Genomic DNA, 20276 nt, shown 5'->3' on the forward strand with positions numbered 1-20276 from the left:
TCTCTCTCTCTATCTCTCTAATCTCTATCCTCTCTCTATATATATATAAAAGAGTTAAAACCAGCTCACTTTGTTCTGGATCCTTGCAGCATCTTTCAAGATCAATGAGTCTCTCCTGTGATGAGTTCCTATCTTGCCAGCAGATCTTCTGAAACCATCACGTCTAGTTGTCTCCAGTTGCAGCATCTGTAAAGAAACAGGTGATAAGTATATTAGAATAACAGTACATTATAAAAATAGGATATAAACCAAGCACAGTTATAATGTATGAAGGATAGATAAAAATTGTTAATGTAATAATCTCCGTTGAGGTCTGATAAAGACCTTCTGTGCCCTCTGTAATCATTTTTGCGCTACCGCTCACAGGATGAGCATGGGGTGCACAACTAGCCGCCTCGGGCGGCAACAAGCACAGATGACTCGGAAACAACACTGACAAGCACAGTATGCCTTCTAACAATGCTGTTAGTAACAAACCAGTCTATGAGAAATTAGTAAACTCACGACAATCAATTTTTCATTAGTGAACATTAAAAATACCTTATGTAAATTGTCATCCACACTTCCGTGGAAATAAACATTCCATTCACCCGGCCTGTGTGGGTCTCGAACCCTGGACCCCACGTGTGTGAGGACGCAGCTCTATCAACTCTGCTATGAGTAGTCTTAAAAAGGAAAGCTTCCAGAAGCAGCATCCTGCTGTCAAACTGGAATTTTCAACTTTCCCTGACGAAAAGCGACGTTATTTTGAGAGGACGGGTTTTTAAGAGTGTCATCCCTCCTCACAATATTGCACTTCGTGCCGCGAATGTGTTCAAGCTGCTTACAGACTGGTACCAAGAGAGGAGGAGAGCGTGTATTCACTGAGTTGTGCTTGCAGGGGTTGAGCTCTGGCTCTTTGGTCCCACCTCTCAACCGTCACTTAACTGGTGCACAGGTTCCTGAGCCTACTGGGCTCTATCATATCTACATTTGAAACTGTGTATGGAGTCAGCCTCCACAACATCACTGCCTAATGCATTCCACCTGTTAACTACTCTGACACTATAAAAGTTCTTTCTAACGTCTCTGTGGCTCATGTGGGTACTCAGTTTCCACCTGTGTCCCCTTGCTCCCGTACCACCCGTGTTAAAAAGTTTATCCTTATCTTACCTGTCAATTCCTCTGAGAATTTTGTAGGTAGTGATTATGTTTCCCCCCTTACTGTCTGTCCTCCAGTGTCGTGAGGTGCATCTCACGCAGCCTTTCCTTGTAACTCATGCCTCTTAGTTCTGGGACTAGTCTAGTGGCATACCTCTGAACTTTTTCCAGCTTCGTGTTGTGCTTGACAAGGTACGGGCTCCATGCTGGGGCCGCATACTCCAGGATTGGTCTTACATATGTGGTATACAAGGTTCTGAATGATTCCTTACAAAATTTCCTGAAGACTGTTCTGATGTTAGCCAGACTCGCGTATGCCGCAGATGTAATTCTTTTTATGTGGGCTTCAGGAGACAGGTTTGATGTGATATCAACTCCTAGATCTTTCTCTCTGTCCGTTTCATTAAGTACTTCATCTCCCATTCTGTATCCTGTGTCTGGCCTCCTGTTTCCACCGCCTTGTTTCATTACCTTGCATTTACTCTGGTTGAACTTTAGTAGTGTGTGTCTGAGACAGATACACACAGCGACAGAAACAACCACGGAGACAGAGATTGATGAACCACACACAGAAAGAATATGTTGTCATATAACGCGGAATACCATTACCATTTATCGTCGTTACTCATAATTTTTCTTAGATTTATTTTTGGGAAAACAATTTCAAATACTTTCTTCCAGTCTGGGAAGATGCAGTCCAGGCGTTGCTTTCTTTCCTCTATCATTTTTCAGTGTCACTCAATTCATTCAGATCTGTTAGGCCGGATTTTCCATACTTGAACCTATGTTGTTGTTTTACTGTTATGAATTCTGTATATGTATCAAGGTGTTCCACAGTCGAGTGTCTTGAGTGTCTCTAATTACCTGCCTGTCAAGGAGAGTGACCTGTAATTTAGAGACTCGTGTATAACTTCTTTCTTGAAATGTTGTCTCACGTCTGCAAGGTGTGTGTGTGTGTGTGTGTGTGTACTCACCTATATGTACTCACCTATATGTGCTTGCAGGATCGAGCATTGACTCTTGGATCCCGCCTTTCTAGCTATCGGTTGTTTACAGCAATGACTCCTGTCCCATTTCCCTATCATACCTAGTTTTAAAAGTATGAATAGTATTTGCTTCCACAACCTGTTCCCCAAGTGCATTCCATTTTTCTACTACTCTCACGCTAAAAGAAAACTTCCTAACATCTCTGTGACTCATCTGAGTTTCCAGTTTCCACCCATGTCCCCTCGTTCTGTTATTATTACGTGTGAACATTTCATCTATTTCCACTTTATCAATTCCCCTGAGTATTTTATATGTCCCTATCATATCTCCTCTCTCCCTTCTTTTCTCTAGTGTCGTTAGGTTCAGTTCCTTCAGCCGCTCTTCATATCCCATCCCTCGTAACTCTGGGACAAGCCTCGTCGCAAACCTCTGAACCTTCTCCAGTTTCTTTATGTGTTTCTTCAGGTGGGGGCTCCATGATGGCGCGGCATACTCTAAGACGGGTCTCACGTAGGCAGTGTAAAGTGCCCTAAAGGCTTCCTCATTTAGGTTTCTGAATGAAGTTCTAATTTTCGCCAGTGTAGAGTACGCTGCTGTCGTTATCCTATTTATATGTGCCTCAGGAGTTAGATTAGGTGTCACATCCACTCCCAGGTCTCTTTCTCGAATCGTTACAGGTAGGCTGTTCCCCTTCATTGTGTACTGTCCCTTTGGTCTCCTGTCACCTGATCCCATTTCCATAACTTTACATTTACTGGTGTTAAACTCCAGTAGCCATTTCCCTGACCATCTCTGCAGCCTGTTTAAGTCCTCTTGGAGGATCCTACAATTCTCGTCTGTCACAACTCTTCTCATTAATTTTGCGTCATCTGCAAACATTGACATGTATGATTCCACTCCTGTAAACATATCATTTACGTAAATTAGAAAGAGGATTGGTGTGTGTGTGTGTGTGTGTGTGTGTGTGTGTGTGTGTGTGTGTGTGTGTGTGTGTGTGTGTGTGTGTGTGTGTGTGTGTCTCTTTTATTTGATAGAAGCTTTATGATTATCAAATACTTTTCAACATCCAACACACGAGAGACCAACCTCCAGGCATGCAGCCACAGCACTGATAATCACTTATAGAAGCACAATATGAAATTATATATGTCAAGACCTTCTACCCACCCACCCACCCACACACACACACAAACACACACACACCCACCCAAACACACACACACCCACAAACACACACACACACACAAACACACACACACCCACCCACACACACACCCACCCACACACACACACACCCACAAACACACACACACACACAAACACCCACCCACACCACAATCACACACACACACACTACGGCCAAGGTTGCACAAGATATTAATACCTTAAGAACAACAACATTAAAAATATTGCTGGACATATTGTTTTAAAACTGCGTCTCCTGGGCAGCGGCCGCGACCACCACCCGCCTCCTGAGACGACTAGATGTCGGGGCATTAAGGAGCTACATCTCACTCCCACGGTGTCACTTAGAGGTAAGCACTAAAAGGTAAACACACAAACCAAATGTCCTCTAGGACGAGTCACAGACGCCTTCTACCTCCTGGGACACCATTATATATATATATATATATATATATATATATATATATATATATATATATATATATATATATATATATATATATATATATATATATACAGTTAATGGAAAATAGTTAATGGAATTTCCTCATAACCGCTAGCAATTTCAAGCAACTTTTTCCAACAAATTGGACCAGCAATTGAGCTGTAAAACTTTGTTTTGTGGAACAAGGACCTGGAGCGATGGTCTCACGCCACGTCCCAACCAGTGCCAAGTAATTTTCACAGCAATAATTTTGTCCACTCTCAAAGCATAACATTATTGAACAAAATAATAATATTGACATTACTTCTCCATAACCAGCAGCACCCTCCTAAAGCTGCAATTATCATTATTATTTCAACTGCTACTTCTGCTACTGTTATTAATATTATTACTGACAAAATAAATGGGAGCATTGAGGCGATTCGAACCTGCGATCTGGGAGTTCCCAGTCACACACCCTATATCATTGATACTTGATATGGTTGAGATAATCAGTAAAGGGGGCCGTGAGGGGGATTCGAACCCGTACGCTTGGTACTTCGAAGCTATAGCGCCCTAGACCACCACGCCACGACATGGTTAAAAGTAATGTAACCTGGGATGCCACTGAACCCCTCTAGGATCCCTGAGGCTCACAACTGAAGCCCAATCAGGGTTTTAAGCATTGCCCCATCATCCCCCTACCCATGCGCTGGCAAATGATCCAGAGGACAAAGTAAGATCATTTTTGCAGAGATGTGTGGTAAGATAACTAATACAAAGGGGGAGGGGACGAGATAACTCAAGCCACAAGCTATCAGCAAGATAACTCACGCCACAAGCTATCATCAAGCAAGATAACACACAAACACACACAAGAGAGTTGAGAAAGAGCTGTTTGGAAACTAGTGAGGGGGCGGGGGATGGGTAGGGGGGAAGAAAAGGGGGGTGGTGGTGATAGTAGTAGTGGTAGGGGGTGGGGGGATGGGGGGGGGGGGTTAAGATAACACCAACCGAAGGACTCAGGACTCACAAACATTCGCCAGCTTTGAGAAGCAAAGTTGACTCTCGTAAGTGTGTGATGTCACCCAATGTGTACACACGTGGCTTTGTGTACACACGTGGCTATATGTGTACACACGTGGCTATATGTGTACACACGTGACGTTCTTCTAAGACACGTGGCGAACGTTCTAAGCGTTCATGAAGTCAAATTATTATATATCATTTTTTGTAATACATTTTTATTATTTTCTGTTTTTATTATAACGTATTTTTGCTTTCATTTTACTTTTATCGTTTTTTTATTTTTTGTTCTTGGAATTTTTTTTTTGACAATTTTTTGTCAGGATTTTTGTCTGATTGTGGAACACATTGGGCTTTACTGATTGTGCTATCCTAACAGTGACTGCTGGTCATGAGCCTACTGGGCTCTATCATATCTACACTTGAAACTGTGTTTGGAGTCAGCCTCCACCACATCACTGCCTAATGTATTCCATCTGTTAACTTCTCTGACACTGAAAAAAGATCTTTCTAACGTCCCTGTGGCTCATTTGGAGTACTCAATTTCCACCTGTGTTCTCATGTTCGCGTACCACCCGTGTTAAACAGTTTATCTTTATCTACCTTGTCAATTCCTCTGAGAATTTTGTAGGTAGTGATCATGTCTCCCCTTACTCCCCGTGCGTGCGTGCGTGCGTGCGTGCGTGCGTGCGTGTGTGTGTGTGTGTGTGTGTGTGTGTGTGTGTGTGTGTGTGTGTGTGTGTGTCGGGGAGGGATGGAGGGAAGATAGGAGGGGAAGTGAGAGGGATAAGATAAGGGAGAGATGGAAGGGTGAAGAGTGGTAGGATGGAGAATAGAATGAGAAAGGATTAGTTGGTGTGAGGGTGGATGTAAGTGGAAGAGGGTACGCGGGAGGGGAAGCATGGAAGGGGAAATGGGAAAGGACAAGGTACAGAATGCCCAGTGTCCTCACCCGTCCATTCCCTACTTCCACTTTCCCACAATTTGCCAATTACTGTTTCCGTTCCTCCGAGCAAGGAAAGGTAGGACAGTAGGGAGAGGATGAGAGGGAGTAACTGTGATGAGGGGAGGAGTAGAGAGGTTTACGTGGGGGGGGGGGTAGATGCAGGGGGGGGGGAAGGGAAGGGAATGATCAGGGGGAAAGCACCAAGTCATTACGACTATATAGCACTGGGAAGGGGGTCAGGATAAGGATTTGGGATGGGACGGAGGGGGGAAGGAATGGTGGCCAACCACTTGGACCAACCACTTGTGGTTGTGTGGTGGGACGAGGAGGGATTGGTTGGTTGGTGGATTGTTAGGGGTAAGGATGGATAGAGAGGATTGAAGGAGAGTCGCCTAAAATTCATGTAAAATACATTTGAAGACAAAATATACAAAATGTTGCCCATTTGGCCTTGTCAAACGTCAATGCACATGCATGTTTAGCGAAACTTAATGATTAAGTTACCTTTATAAAACTTACTAGAGAGACTTACTACAATCGACTTGATGATGGTTCAGGACGGACCGAAACGTCGTCGTCTCTTATATTTCTAGACTGTGGTTTGGTCAACATTTTTCAGCCACGTTATTGTGACTCTTCATCTGCACACACAGACTGAAATTGATCAAGGTTGCCATTTTTGTATATCCTAACTCACAGTAAAGATTTTTTTCACTTAAGTGTTAACAGAAAACCTATAAATAATTTGTCATATGTTCATTATTTCTCAAGGGATAGATATAATGTGAAACAGGTCCTCTAAGTGTCTAAGAATTCTTCAAATTGTTAGCCTAGAATTCTTTGATTAAGAGTTTGAAAATGATGATTCTATTGGTTTTAAGCTTTGCTATCCGGTAAGTTTCTTGAAAGTTTACTGTAGCAAAGTACAACGTACATATTATAACAAAATATGTACTTAGAAAATTCAGCCAAAAAACATGTATTTCTTACCATATTTTTCTGGGTTCGAAAGAGGGATTCGAACCTACGCTCTGGGTAACCCTAAACTATTTCTCTCACTGATACATCACGTTAACATGATTTCTCTGTACATTGTTATTATTAAAAGAATATTAAAAATCACATTGAAAAATGTTGTTGCATTGACTGTATTCCTGAAGCAGCTTATTGCATATGCAACTCTGAGACACACACACGTCACAAGCCTTTAATCCTGTGCAACATTGCAAGTTTCCTCCCCTCCCCCCACCCCCACCCCCCTTCTGCCATACGCATTGTGTACGCAGCTCCCCGCGGGACAGGACGCAACGGATCAGACCACATAATAAGAGTGGGAGGATGAGGGGATAGGTTGGGGGATGGGGGGAGGGAGGGTTAGGGATGGGTTGGGGTGTGCCGAAGGGAAGGGGTTGTAATGAAAGGGGAGGGGGGAGAGGGGGGGGAGGGGAGAAGAAACGAGGGGGAGTGACGGTGGTGTAACTGGTTCATTTTAATATGCATTTCCTCTCATTGCTGGGACGTGAATGGAGGGGAGTGAGGTACAAGGAAGCTCCTTTTGCCCCCTACTTGTATTCCACTTGTTTTCTCATTGTTCCTTGTTCCCCCCCTATTTTGTCCCTTTGTTTTACTTGACCTTCCTCCTAGTGTCTCTGCTTAAAGGGTTAAGATGGCGACCCTCCTCTTTGTAGTTATCACCAGTCTAGTACTCCCACTCTAGAGTAGGTAACTAAGTTACCTTAGTTACTAAGGTAACTAAGTTACCTTAGTTACTAAGGTAACTAGCTACCTGAGTGGGCAAGCTTGCTATTAAGATTTGGATGGTTAGCTTTCTCCACAGCTCCGTACAGTAAGAAATACGCAAGAATCAAGACTGGAGATTACCTAAAGTGTTTTAAAGTTTCAACTATTTCTGACTCCTTTCCCTTCCCTTCCCTTCCATATAAGAACCCCTCCCAGTCCCGTTAGTTCATTCCCTGTTCCTTTCTGTCATTTTCTTGTATCTATTTTTGAAACTATTTAATTATATTTGACTAACTAACTTTAATTGTAGTCAACCCCCCCCTTGCACTAAATTTTTGTTTCTCCCATTCATCTGGTTCATGTGCGCTTCTTGATTCCCATTCATGTCCTACCTTGTCATGAATATATTCTCTTGATAAACCTAATTAATTACCATGCGTATGTTGAATGTCGTTATCATGTCTCCTCGATTCCGCTGTCTCGTCAAATGTGGCAAGATTGAGCTCTCTCACAACCCAATCCTCATCGTCCTGGGACGAGAGTATTCAGAGCCGCAAGTTTAAGACCGATATATGTAGCTACACGTACCCAGTGATATCATTCTATGTAACTATGTTACATAAGTATAATTTATTTTTAAACATTATACACATTGGCCCTTATACACACGAGGCAAGATGTTGCTCGGTCGTTAATCGAGTGAATGACGTTATCTTGAGATGATTTGATTTCGGGGCTTTAGTGTCCCCGCGGCCCGGTCCTCGACCAGGCCTCCACGTGTATAATATTTCGGCGTAGTTATGCCATTTCATAAACGAAAATATGTCGACTGGTTTTCTTGTCCTTCTGTGTGTATTATTAAATTGTAGTTGCAGGTGTGTAGTTGCTAAGATACATAAGTACATATGTGTATTTATGTGGCTACCTTACATGTCCCCTGTGGTGTTACGGGGGGATGGGGGAGGCGTGGAATCTGTCCACGAGCACTAGCAAGCTTTAAGATAGATTGCAAGGATTTCCTCAAGAACACCAAAGAGGATAATGAAGCCATTACAAAACTGCAGATACCTCACGCAGGAGGCAGATCTAAGGAGTGTGATGATGACAGGGGACTTGCAATCATGCAGTGTGACAGATCACGACCCAGTTCCTGCTCACAGAGTTTGCAACATGGAGGTGCTTGGGAATTGGGGGGAGATCCGTCACCTGTAGCTACCTGTCGCAGGATAATGGCTACCCCCAACCTGATCCTGGCAACCACTGTGTCACACAGTCTAGTGGACGTGATGTACTGAAGGTTGGTGAGAAGACTGTGTATAGATTCAACGCTTCAAGGCTTAAACAAAGTGGGACAGGAACAAAAGAAGGGAAGAGAGAGAGAGAGAGAGAGAGAGAGAGAGAGAGAGAGAGAGAGAGAGAGAGAGAGAGAGAGAGAGAGAGAGAGAGAGAGAGAGAGAGAGAGAGAGAGAGAAGAGAAGCAGCGTACGAGAGGAAATAAGACATGATGACACAGTTGGTTGCACAAGACCTGACCTCCGGAGCGTTGATAGACAGCAGAAACGTGTGGGGGCGGGGTAAGAGTTTCACAGCCGCGGCTGACTGAGCTAGTGAAGAACCTTGCACTCAGTTCCTGGGAATCTTCGAAGGAAACCCAGGAGCCGGAAAGTGGACTGGAGTGTGGGGTGGAGTGTGGGGTGGAGTGTGGGGTGGAGTGTGGGGTGGAGTAGGGGGGGGGGGGGAGGAATAGATAATGCTGTTTAATCAATTTTCTTAAATCTGGATTTAAAAATCTGGATTTGGTCCTTTTTTAATAAGGTTTTTAATGGTGTTTCTAAAGTTTTTAATTGTTTTAATAATGGTGTTTTTTCAATAATGTAATTTATCGGTAATGGTGTTTTTTCAATAAAGGTGTTTTTTCAACAATATCGTAAGGTGTTGATGTATCTAGGACAAACAACAGAGGCATCTCAACAGCCTCATTTAAAACTGGCGAAAATACTTTCACTGAAAATGTGCCCAAAAAAAAACATTTGCTACCAGGAACCATTAAATCAATTAAATGGCTCCTGGAAATTTAATCAATAAATCAAGCGCACCCAATCAATTATCTTAATTACTGAGAGCGCTTAAAGCCCCTCCTATTGTATTCCTTGGAAAGAAGGCGTGAAAGATTCATCATACTCAACTTCTGGACTATACTGGAGGGTCTGATTTCCAATATATATACATTAACACACATGTGTGTATATCACGAAAATAAACACGTGATTTAAAAATGTGACAATGTCAGACCACGGAGGAAAAATGAAACAGGAATTTCCTTAAGTACTTTCGTATATTAATACATCTTCAGAAGGAGTCAATTAACACACATATAAACCACACCATCAGTATAGTGGTAGAGTATGCGATTGGGCATGGCCTTGGTTTAAGGTTCGCGCCCACCTCACTGCCTTAGTGGATTTTCACAGTATAAACAGTGGTATATTGTCTTACAAGGCATTACGGGCTATTCATGCCCGTGCCACCTTTTGGGTGGCTTAATCTTCATCATCTTACAAGGCAGCTGGACACCCTCATAAAGACTGTGAAGCAGTATCCTCCCCCGCGATAACAGCTTGATGGTTAAATGCAACCTCAGAATACTGAGAAAAAAAAAATTGTACCACTCACGGGCTATTCATGCCCGTGCCACCTCTTGGGTGGCTTAATCTTTATCAATCAATCAATCAGTCTTACAAGATACTACGGGCTCACCATAGCCCGTGCTACATGGACACTTCGTCCTGAGTAGCTAAATCTTTAACAACAACAACAGTCTTACAAGACCAGAAGTCTTTGCAAAAAGTTGCAAAACAGCCCCCAGGTTAAATGTAAGGGCCTCGTTAAGAGCAGTAAACGATAAGATTATATTTATATAATTATCTTGCTCATAATTATATACAGCCGGGTGAATGGGAGCGAGTAGTTAAGGACCGCCAGCATACTCAGAGTGGCTGGTACTCAGACCCCGGATCTTAAATTGCATTCAAGAACATAAACAGAGTCTGTACCTTCCTACAGAAGTGATTTTAGGTACTTTGATCATCGCTGGCTTCTGACACCACTGCCTCTTTCCACCACCGTGCCTTACACACCTACCAGCAGCCCACACACACCTACCACCGCTTCCACACCTACCAGCAACCCACACACCTACCAGCAGCCCACACACACCTACCAGCAGCCCCCACACACCTACCAGCAGCCCCCACACACCTACCAGCAGCCCCCACACACCTACCAGCAGCCCCCACACACCTACCAGCAGCCCCCACACACCTACCAGCAGCCCACACACCTACCAGCAGCCCACACACCTACCAGCAGCCCACACACACCTACCAGCAGCCCACACACACCTACCAGCAGCCCACACACACCTACCAGCAGCCCACACACACCTACCAGCAGCCCACACACACCTACCAGCAGCCCACACACACCTACCAGCAGCCCACACACACCTACCAGCAACCCACACACACCTACCACTGCTTCCACACCTACCAGCAACCCACACACCTACCACCGCCTCCACACCTACCAGCAGCCCACACACACCTACCAGCAGCCTCCACACACCTACCCCCGTCCCACACACCTGCCACCAGCCTCCCCTACATAACAGCCTGGCAACAACGGATGAGCTTGTTACAAGGCGAGAGGCCCTCCACCGCCAGCTCCCACGCACTCAGCCCCGCGAGGAAGGATGGTGTTGATCACAATAATGGATTGTGATGGCCCGGAAATAGAGGTAAAAAAAAAGTGGTTGAGGGAGTGACTGCTTGTCCAATGGTCTACAAGGCTTATTGGGTTATTGACACACTCCGGCCAGAGTGCAAGATTAACACACACTCCGGCCAGAGTGCAAGATTGACACACACTCCGGCCAGAGTGCAAGATTGACACACTCCGGCCAGAGTGCAAGATTGACACACACTCCGGCCAGAGTGCAAGATTGACACACACTCCGGCCAGAGTGCAAGATTGACACACACTCCGGCCAGAGTGCAAGATTGACACACACTCCGGTCAGAGTGCAAGATTAACACACACTCCGGCCAGAGTGCAAGATTGACACACACTCCGGCCAGAGTGCAAGATTGACACACACTCCGGCCAGAGTGCAAGATTAACACACACTCCGGCCAGAGTGCAAGATTGACACACACTCCGGTCAGAGTGCAAGATTGACACACTCCAGCCGGAGTGCAAAATTGACACACCCGGCTAGAGTACAAGACTGATACACACCCGGCCAGAGTGCAAGACTGATACAAGGCAAATAGGGGTGGCACGTCTGACTCGGCCGGCCAAGTACAGGGGGGGCAAGACTGTATAGGCCTCAGACACACACACACACACACGACAGAAGAGTTCGGGGAGACATGATCACCACATAGAAAATTCTCAGGGGAATTGACAGGGGTAGACAAGGATGGATTATTTAACACGGGTGGTACACGCACAAGGGGACGCAGGTGGAAGAATGTATACCCAGATGAGCCACAGAGACATGAGAACAACATCAACATGGCTTTAGGGAAGCCAAATCATGCCTATCAAACCTACTGGAGTTGTGTGATAAAGCAAGGAGAGAAGGATGGGGACAGACTGCGTATTTCTGGACTACCACAAAGCTTTTGACACAGTACCTCGCAAGATATTTCTACACAAACTCATGAGAAAACCAACGTAACACAGGTAATGAATTATCGAGCGGAAAGGAGTTACGAGTGAAACACGCACTCTTGAAGACTCCGTAGCGTAGCCTAGCGTGGGATAGGGGTTCTAGCTTCGTCTAGCGTGGGACAGGGGTTCTAGACTAGCCTGGGATAGGGGTTCTAGACTAGCCTGGGACAGGGGTTCTAGACTAGCCTAAGACAGGGGTTCTAGACTAGCCTAAGACAGGGGTTCTAGCCTAGCGTCGGACGAAGGTTCTAGCCTAGCCTAACAAATGTGAGGACAGGGGGGGGGTTACACATATTAACGAAGCCACCATTACGCAAAGCGTTTCGGCCAAAACAAATTCATTATAGGTTTGGAAAGCACCTAATACTAAAAAAAGAGAATCCCATCACGCAACGTGGTTGATCCGTCTGTCTGTCTGTCTGGCCGACAGTAGGGGAGTGGGGTGTAGAGGGGGGTCGGCAACAGTTGCAGACCGTCAGGTGTAAATAGTGTTACACCCCACCCCCCCTACCCCCTCATTAAGGGCTAGATTTGTGTTGCGACGCGGCTCATATCTTAGCCCTGGGCACTAGGCGGCGGTTACCGCGTTGGCGGACCTCCGCCATCACTTATCGGCTTCGCCCATAACGCGTTTGCCATCTGCAACTGGCGGCTAATTGGTTGCCACAAAAACTGACAACATCACCGCTGGCAACAAGGCATGGCCCGGGTCCCTGCTGCCATATTCTAGGTAGCACATTTGTGTGTGTGTGTATCCTCGCTACCAATAAACAAAGCCCCTAAGGCCTATAGAAAGATAATCAACACCTGGCTTACACTATCTCGATCGCTCTGGTAGCATCGAAATGCCTAAACCAAAAATCACGTCTGTTGCTAGGGCTTGAGGGCGCTTATATGGCCGTCAGTACGGGCTCGGGGCTCGCTGGGCTTGCCGCATGGACGGAGGAACGAGCCCTCAGGCGGGGATAGAGGAGTAGGAGGAACATGTTTCCCGCCAAGACGCCAGCTGGCGTACGGCGCGAGTCGATCTGGCGGGGACCCCATAGTCACGACCAGTCCGCTGTCTGGCTTCTTGCTCGTCTTTCTAAGATTATTATCTAATGGGTGAATGGAGGGAAGGAAAGGGGGATGTAAAAGGGGGGTTAAAAGAGAAGGGATATATCAATACAATAAGAGACAATGTTTGTATGTTGAAAGTAAGAGGTCAGGCGCTATAGCCTCACCCGAATTGACACAAACCCCCCAGATGCAAATTGTCTGGGGTATGGGATTAACATAGGTCGGGTCGCCAGAATTCACAAAGGAACAGCGTGCTAGGAAGTGCCCAATCAGTCCACCTCAACTACGACTGGCTGCCGACGACGACTGCCATTCAAATCAATATTTTTATTTTCCTTATAGTAACACGCAACATTAATCACTGATCCTGAGCGGGAAATTAACGGAATAGTTCTGATATTCATACTTCGGCCGTAATCCCATAAAACAGAGGAAAGTTAAAACACTCACCACTCATACAAACAAAGCAGATGGGAGTATTATTTTAAACAAAAATTCCAAAGTGTTTGCTTTCTTATAGTATTACACAACATTATTCACTGATTTCGGGAATAATGTTGGAATATAATAATTTCGGAATAGATAGAAGGATAGATGAGTAGATGGATAGATAAATGGTTAGAAAGATGAAGTGGATGGATGGATACATGAATGGATAAACTGATAGATGGATATATAGGCTTGGCTAGATGGATAGACAGGTATGGATAGATTGGTATGGATAGATAGTATGGATATATGGATAGATAGTATGGATATATGGATAGATAGTATGGATATATGGATAGATAGTATGGATATATGGATAGATAGTATGGATATATGGATAGATAGTATGGATATATGGATAGATGGATAGGTATGGATTGCTGCATAGGTATGGATAGATGGATGGATAGATGGTGGATAGACAGGTATGTATAGGAATGGATAGATAGGTATGGATAGGAATGGATAGACAGGTATGGATAGGAATGGATAGACGGATAGATAGGTATGGATAGGTGGATAAATATATATATCGATATGTGGCTCGTAGGCCTAAACACATACCTCACCAAAGATGCCAGCATCATCGGTTCATCTTCAACAAATGACCATCAGAACGCCTAAATTGCACGGTAATTTTCTGCAATTGCATAGCAATCAAGAGCTGGTCAGACTGTGTACCTGGCGAGCTGACTGGCTTTCTGGTGGGCTGGATAACAACTATGCTGGTTGACCGACTGGATAATAGCCCTGATTGGTTGACTAAATTAAGACTGAAACTGCCCCGGCCGTTAGACTGTGTTGAAAAATGGCTACAGTTGCAACGCAACTGACTGTAAATAGATTGGGAGGTGAGGTAACTGGTTGACGGACTAGTTCATCAGCTGAGTGACAAGTTGACACCCCCCTTGACAGGCTGGTAAAGTGTGGGAAGCCTCGCATGTTACACAGGACCATATGACTACAGGACCTCTGGGTGTACAGGACTACAGGACCACAATTCTATACGTCAAAATAAACAGTCATTGTTCCACCTTTACACTCTAATACAGGAGAGGGTGATTACCTGTGAAGACCTCTTCCATCCACTACCTCACCCCTTTCCTTCCCCCTACGTCCCTACGTCCCTATATATGGGAGGGAGAGGGAGAAAGAGAGAGAAAGAGAGAGACAGACAGTGAGAGAGTGAGTGAGACAATGAGTGTGTGTGTGTTCCGTTTAATGTTAGTCTCTCTCTCTCTCTCTCTCTCTCTCTCTCTCTCTCTCTCTCTCTCTCTCTCTCTCTCTCTCTCTCTCTCTCTCTCTCTCTCTCCCTCCCTCTCCCTCTCCCTCTCCCCACACGTGTGGGTTAGAGTTATTAGTTATTTAATCTCCATATTGTAACTTCCTCTCTGCCTAATGCATTCAACTTGGGGTTAAATATTGACCGATAAAACACTTGTAATTATTCACCTCGATGAGCTTCGCGAAATATGTAAACAAGCACTCGGAATATACACAACAGTTCCGCAAACAATCAGAGTGTTACAAACAATATTGACAAAGACGCTCCATCGAACAACTAATGTAAAATGCAGAAGATATTTACAATTGTTGATTCCCGTTTTCCTTAATCGATTTTTTTTTTATTAACAAAATGTCTTAGATGTAAACAAATTATCAGGAACCTCTTGGCTTCCCCTCGTTATCTCGCGACAATTACGTCGAATTGGGAACTGGGATAGAAGGACATAAACGATAAGGAAACCCCCCTTTACGAGGCGGATCCTGTCTATATCCAACTTAGTATCGTGGGGTACGTGTAGAGTATCGTAGGTTACGTGTGGAGTATCGTAGGTTACATGTAGAGTATCGTAGGTTAAGTGTAGAGTATCGTAGGTTACGTGTAGAGTATCGTAGGTTACATGTAGAGTATCGTAGGTTACATGTAGATTATCGTAGGTTAAGTGTAGAGTATCGTAGGTTAAGTGTAGAGTATCGTAGGTTACACGTAGAGTATCGTAGGTTACATGGTAGAGTAGGCCTTGTAAACCTTGTGCTCTGGACCTCAGATGAACCTTCAGATCGTGGGAGCGGAAGTCCTGGAAGTCTTGACGATACCAATTCGGGATTTTCCGAGTTCCGTGAGAAAGCCCAACTTGTTTCTGTAGTCTTCGTGGCCTTACGAAATATTCGTGCGCCTCGGAGTCGGGTTTTATGGACTGAGGCGGCGTCTGCGAGACAGTTACGGGATGTGCTTGATACACCAGTTGATTGAGAGGTGGGGGGCTAAGGAGCTGGAGCTCATTACATGCACACACACACAAACACACATTTCAGGACATGAGAGAAAGGGGGGGGAGGAGATATACACTAAGCCTACTGGAGAGGGAGCCGGTCGGCCGAGCGGACAGCACGCTGGACTTGTGATCCTGTGGTCCTGGGTTCTATCCCAGGCGCCGGCGAGAAACAATGGGCAGAGTTTCTTTCACCCTATGCCCCTGTTACCTAGCAGTAAAATAGGTACCTGGGTGTTAGTCAGCTGTCACGGGCTGCTTCCTGGGGGTGGAGGCCTGGTCGAGGACCGGGCCGCGGGGACACTAAAAAGCCCCGAAATCATCTCAAGATAACCTCAAGATAGACCCCCAGGGGGCCAGATTCACGAAGCAGTTACACAAGGACTTACGAACCTGTACATCTTTTCCCAACATTTGGCCGCTTTGTTTACCATTATTAAACAGTTAGTGAGCTCCGAAGCACCAGGAGGCTGTTTATAATAACAACAACAATTAACTGGGAAGTTTTCATGCTTGTAAACTGTTTAAATAATATAACCAAAGCCGTCAAAGATTGAGGAAAGATGTACACGTTCGTAAGTACTTGCGTAACGTAGTGCTTCACGACTGCTTCGTGAATCTGGCCTCTGATCTTGACGCAGACTGAGGGAGACATTGAGAGCTCCAGTCATCATTGTAGGCTGGTCTATGGTTATGTGTGTGATCAGACTTAACATATTGTAGGTATAGGCTAAGTAATAATTGTAATTACGAAGCAATAAGATGCTTATCTTAACATACTAAGAAGGTTAGGTAAGGTCGGTGTTTTCTATGAAGATTTTCAAGGTAAACTAAAATATTCACAATAAATTAGTATGTCACATATGCACTTATTTAATTAATAAGTCAATATTGACAGTAAGAAAGTGCGAGAACGGGTTGGATCAGACCTAACACAATGCCCGCAAGATAGACGGATCAGGGAAAGAGGAGAGTAAGGAAATACCCTAGTACCCTACATGAGGATAAGAAGTACCCTAGTACCCTACATGAGGATAAGAAGTATCCTAGTACCCTACATGAGGGTAAGGAAGTACCCTAGTACCCTACATGAGGGTAAGGAAGTACCCTAGTACCCTACATGAGGGTAAGGAAGTACCCTAGTACCCTACATGAGGGTAAGGAAGTACCCTAGTACCCTACATGAGGGTAAGGAAGTACCCTAGTACCCTACATGAGGGTAAGGAAGTACCCTAGTACCCTACATGAGGGTAAGGAAGTACCCTAGTACCCTACATGAGGATAAGGAAGTACCCTACATGAGGGTAAGGAAGTACCCTAGTACCCTACATGAGGGTAAGGAAGTATCCTAGTACCCTACATGAGGGGTAAGGAAGTACCCTAGTACCCTACATGAGGGTAAGGAAATGAACAATGGGAACTGAACAATGGGAGACGAAATGAACCCGAGAAATGAACACTCGGAGGAAGAACTGAGAGAGAAGACAGACCAGGAAATGATACACAAAGTTAAAAATGAATTGAAAAGAGACGGAAGAGAGATTCGTGCAAAAAAATTGAGGAATACAAAAAGTAGGAAAATATTAGAATTCTTAGTTCAATGGATAGTGGCAAGAACCCCAGAAAGAAAGACAGTTAGGAAGGATGGAATTATCAAGGGAAAGCGCCAATAAGCCATTATGACTATTTAGTTAGGAGTGGACGAAATTCTGAGGTTAAGGACAGAAAAGAACGTGAATAGATGCTGAAAAGTATATTATATATATATATATATATATATATATATATATATAGGGGGGTACCACCACTGGTGTAATTATAGGGACCCACAGCCTCAGAGAAGGGAACACAGAGCACTCAGGGAAAAACTTGACATTTAACTCTGAATACGAAAGAGTGTTCACTTCTCCTACCACCCCCTTTTTTTTTATTATGATGTACACTTTATTATGCAAGGTTATACAGTTACATATCTGATTTTATACAAAAAATGAACATTAAGAGGACACAAGAAAAAGTTCGCTTCCTAGAGGCTGTAGATTTCCTCGAACTCCTCCGACGCCGGGCAGGAACCGAGGATGCAGCGGGCATTTCCCCTCTGGATCGCGACACTGAGGCGCTGAAAGAGAAAACTTGCTGCTCTAGGGTCTCTTGTGGTGTCAATGAGCTTGGAACCAAGATCCTTAAGAAACCTTCTTGCACTCTCATCCCATGGGCCTAGGGTCTCAGACCCTATTGAAACGAAATTGTACCTTTGATCTAATTGCCTGTACTTGACTGACTTTTGTTTTTCTCTGTGTGTCGCTGCGGCTCCTGCCGTGCCGGCAGAGAGGGTGATGTATGTCGTTGCCAGGGTGGATACGCAAGTATAGTCCCATGCTAACTGCCTGCCACCCTTCCACGGACGCAGTGTGATTCCATCTGGTCGGCCGGCAAAGCTAACAGAGTCACGGTTCAGTAGGTTGCGGGGCTCTCTCTCCGCTGGACACTGAGCAGAGGCAAGGCTTCTTTTAATGATGTCGTTGACTTCGTCGTGTATATATGACTTCGTCGTATATATATATATATATATATATATATATATATATATATATATATATATATATATATATATATATATATATAATCGCCTCCCAAGGGCGACTAGAGGATAGTGAGGGGCTACTCACGTGTTCTTTCATCAAATTCCTGTTAATATGGGAAAGAACGTGAGTAGCCCCTCACTATGCTCTAGTCGCCCTTGGGAGGTGGTGATCTTTGGGGGATTTAAATACTCCGAAATTACCATAATATATATATATATATATATATATATATATATATATATATATATATATATATATATATATATATATATATATATATATATAAGAAGAGTATCTAAGAAACTACGAAAATGATGTTGCTTCCAAAGACAAGACAACCAAGGCTCACACATAGTCACATAATGAGTCAGACTGCAGTAAAGGTCCAAATGACCAGATGACGAAAATGAGGCGGTGAACAAACAGGAAATGACAAGGAAATTTGTGAGGAACTTAATGCCAGTTTCCACGGAGTGTTCACGACTGAACCTGTACAGCTCCCGTACTAGAATACAATATAGCTCTTGAGGAGAGACTGTTATATATTGAGGAAACAGCAGAGGACACAACGAAGCAACAAGCATCACTAAAATTAAACTATGGAACCAGACAACGTATCACCATTGATTGTTTCAAGCGTAGGTTGGACATGTGTATGAGTGGGATTGGGTGGCTATAAATAGGAGCTGCCTCGTATGGGCCAATAGGCCTTCTGCAGTTACCGCAGAAGGCCTATTGGCCTAAAATAATCGCGATCAACTTTGGAAACCCAGAACCGAATTTTAGTCATTATGAGAGACTTCAACAAAGCAAATTACGAGTGGAAAATGATAGACAATAATATAATACTCAAAAAAGTACCTACTTGTGCTTGCGGGGGTTGAGCTTCGGCTCTTTGGTCCCGCCTCTCAACTGTCAATCAACTGGTGTAGAGGTTCCTAAGCCTACTGGGCTCTATCATATCTACATTTGAAACTGCGTATGGAGTCAGCCTCCACCACATCACTGCCTAATGCATTCCATTTGTCAACTGAGTGTGTGTGTGAGGAGGGGGGGGGGGAAGCTACGCTAAGCTTGCTCTCTATATTCAAACATGTGCTTGTGTGTGTGTGTGTGTGTGTGTGTGTGTGTGTGTGTGTGTGCGGCTTGTTTCATGCATGTTAAGATACGTGGGTATCTATATGAATGAATACTGAGTAGCATTCACCCCATTTCCTGTAAGACGTGCCGGACCAAGCAGGTTGTAGTGGATATGTGGGGAGGCTTCTGTTGCTGCTCCAAGCAACAGCCTGTTGGACCAAGTTCTCACAAGTAAAGCCTGACCCCAGGCCGGGCTCGGGGGGGTATAGAACTCCCAGAACCTCCCTAACATGTACAATCCAGCTACACAATCAGATGTTTAGATACCTTTTATTGTTTTAGCTCGTGTGTTTGTCTGTTTCCTATGTCATCTTGGGATTATGTACTTGGGGGGGGGGGTTGGTTACTGACCTGGGGCCAGATTCACGAAAGCTCTTACGCAAGGACTTACGAACGTGTACATCTTTCCTCAATCTTTGACGGCTTTGATTACATTTACTAAACTGTTTACAAGCATGAAAACTTCCCAATCAACTGTTGTTATTGTTATAAACAGCCTCCTGGTGCTTCGGAGCTCATTAACTGTTTAATAAGTGGAAACAACG

The 20276-nt window shown here is 44.4% G+C and overlaps 1 long non-coding RNA gene across 1 annotated transcript in view; it reads right to left on the bottom strand.

The window, feature by feature from the left end:
- Positions 1–20276, bottom strand: part of LOC123758699 (uncharacterized) — a 279984-nt gene that overhangs the window by 1159 nt on the left and 258549 nt on the right. The window contains exon 5 of the long non-coding RNA XR_011230091.1: positions 70–186. This is a non-coding gene — a long non-coding RNA (uncharacterized lncRNA). The remainder of the gene's footprint in view (positions 1–69; positions 187–20276) is intronic.

Source organism: Procambarus clarkii, chromosome 31 (genome assembly GCF_040958095.1).
Source record: "Procambarus clarkii isolate CNS0578487 chromosome 31, FALCON_Pclarkii_2.0, whole genome shotgun sequence".
Lineage (NCBI taxonomy): Eukaryota > Metazoa > Arthropoda > Malacostraca > Decapoda > Cambaridae > Procambarus > Procambarus clarkii.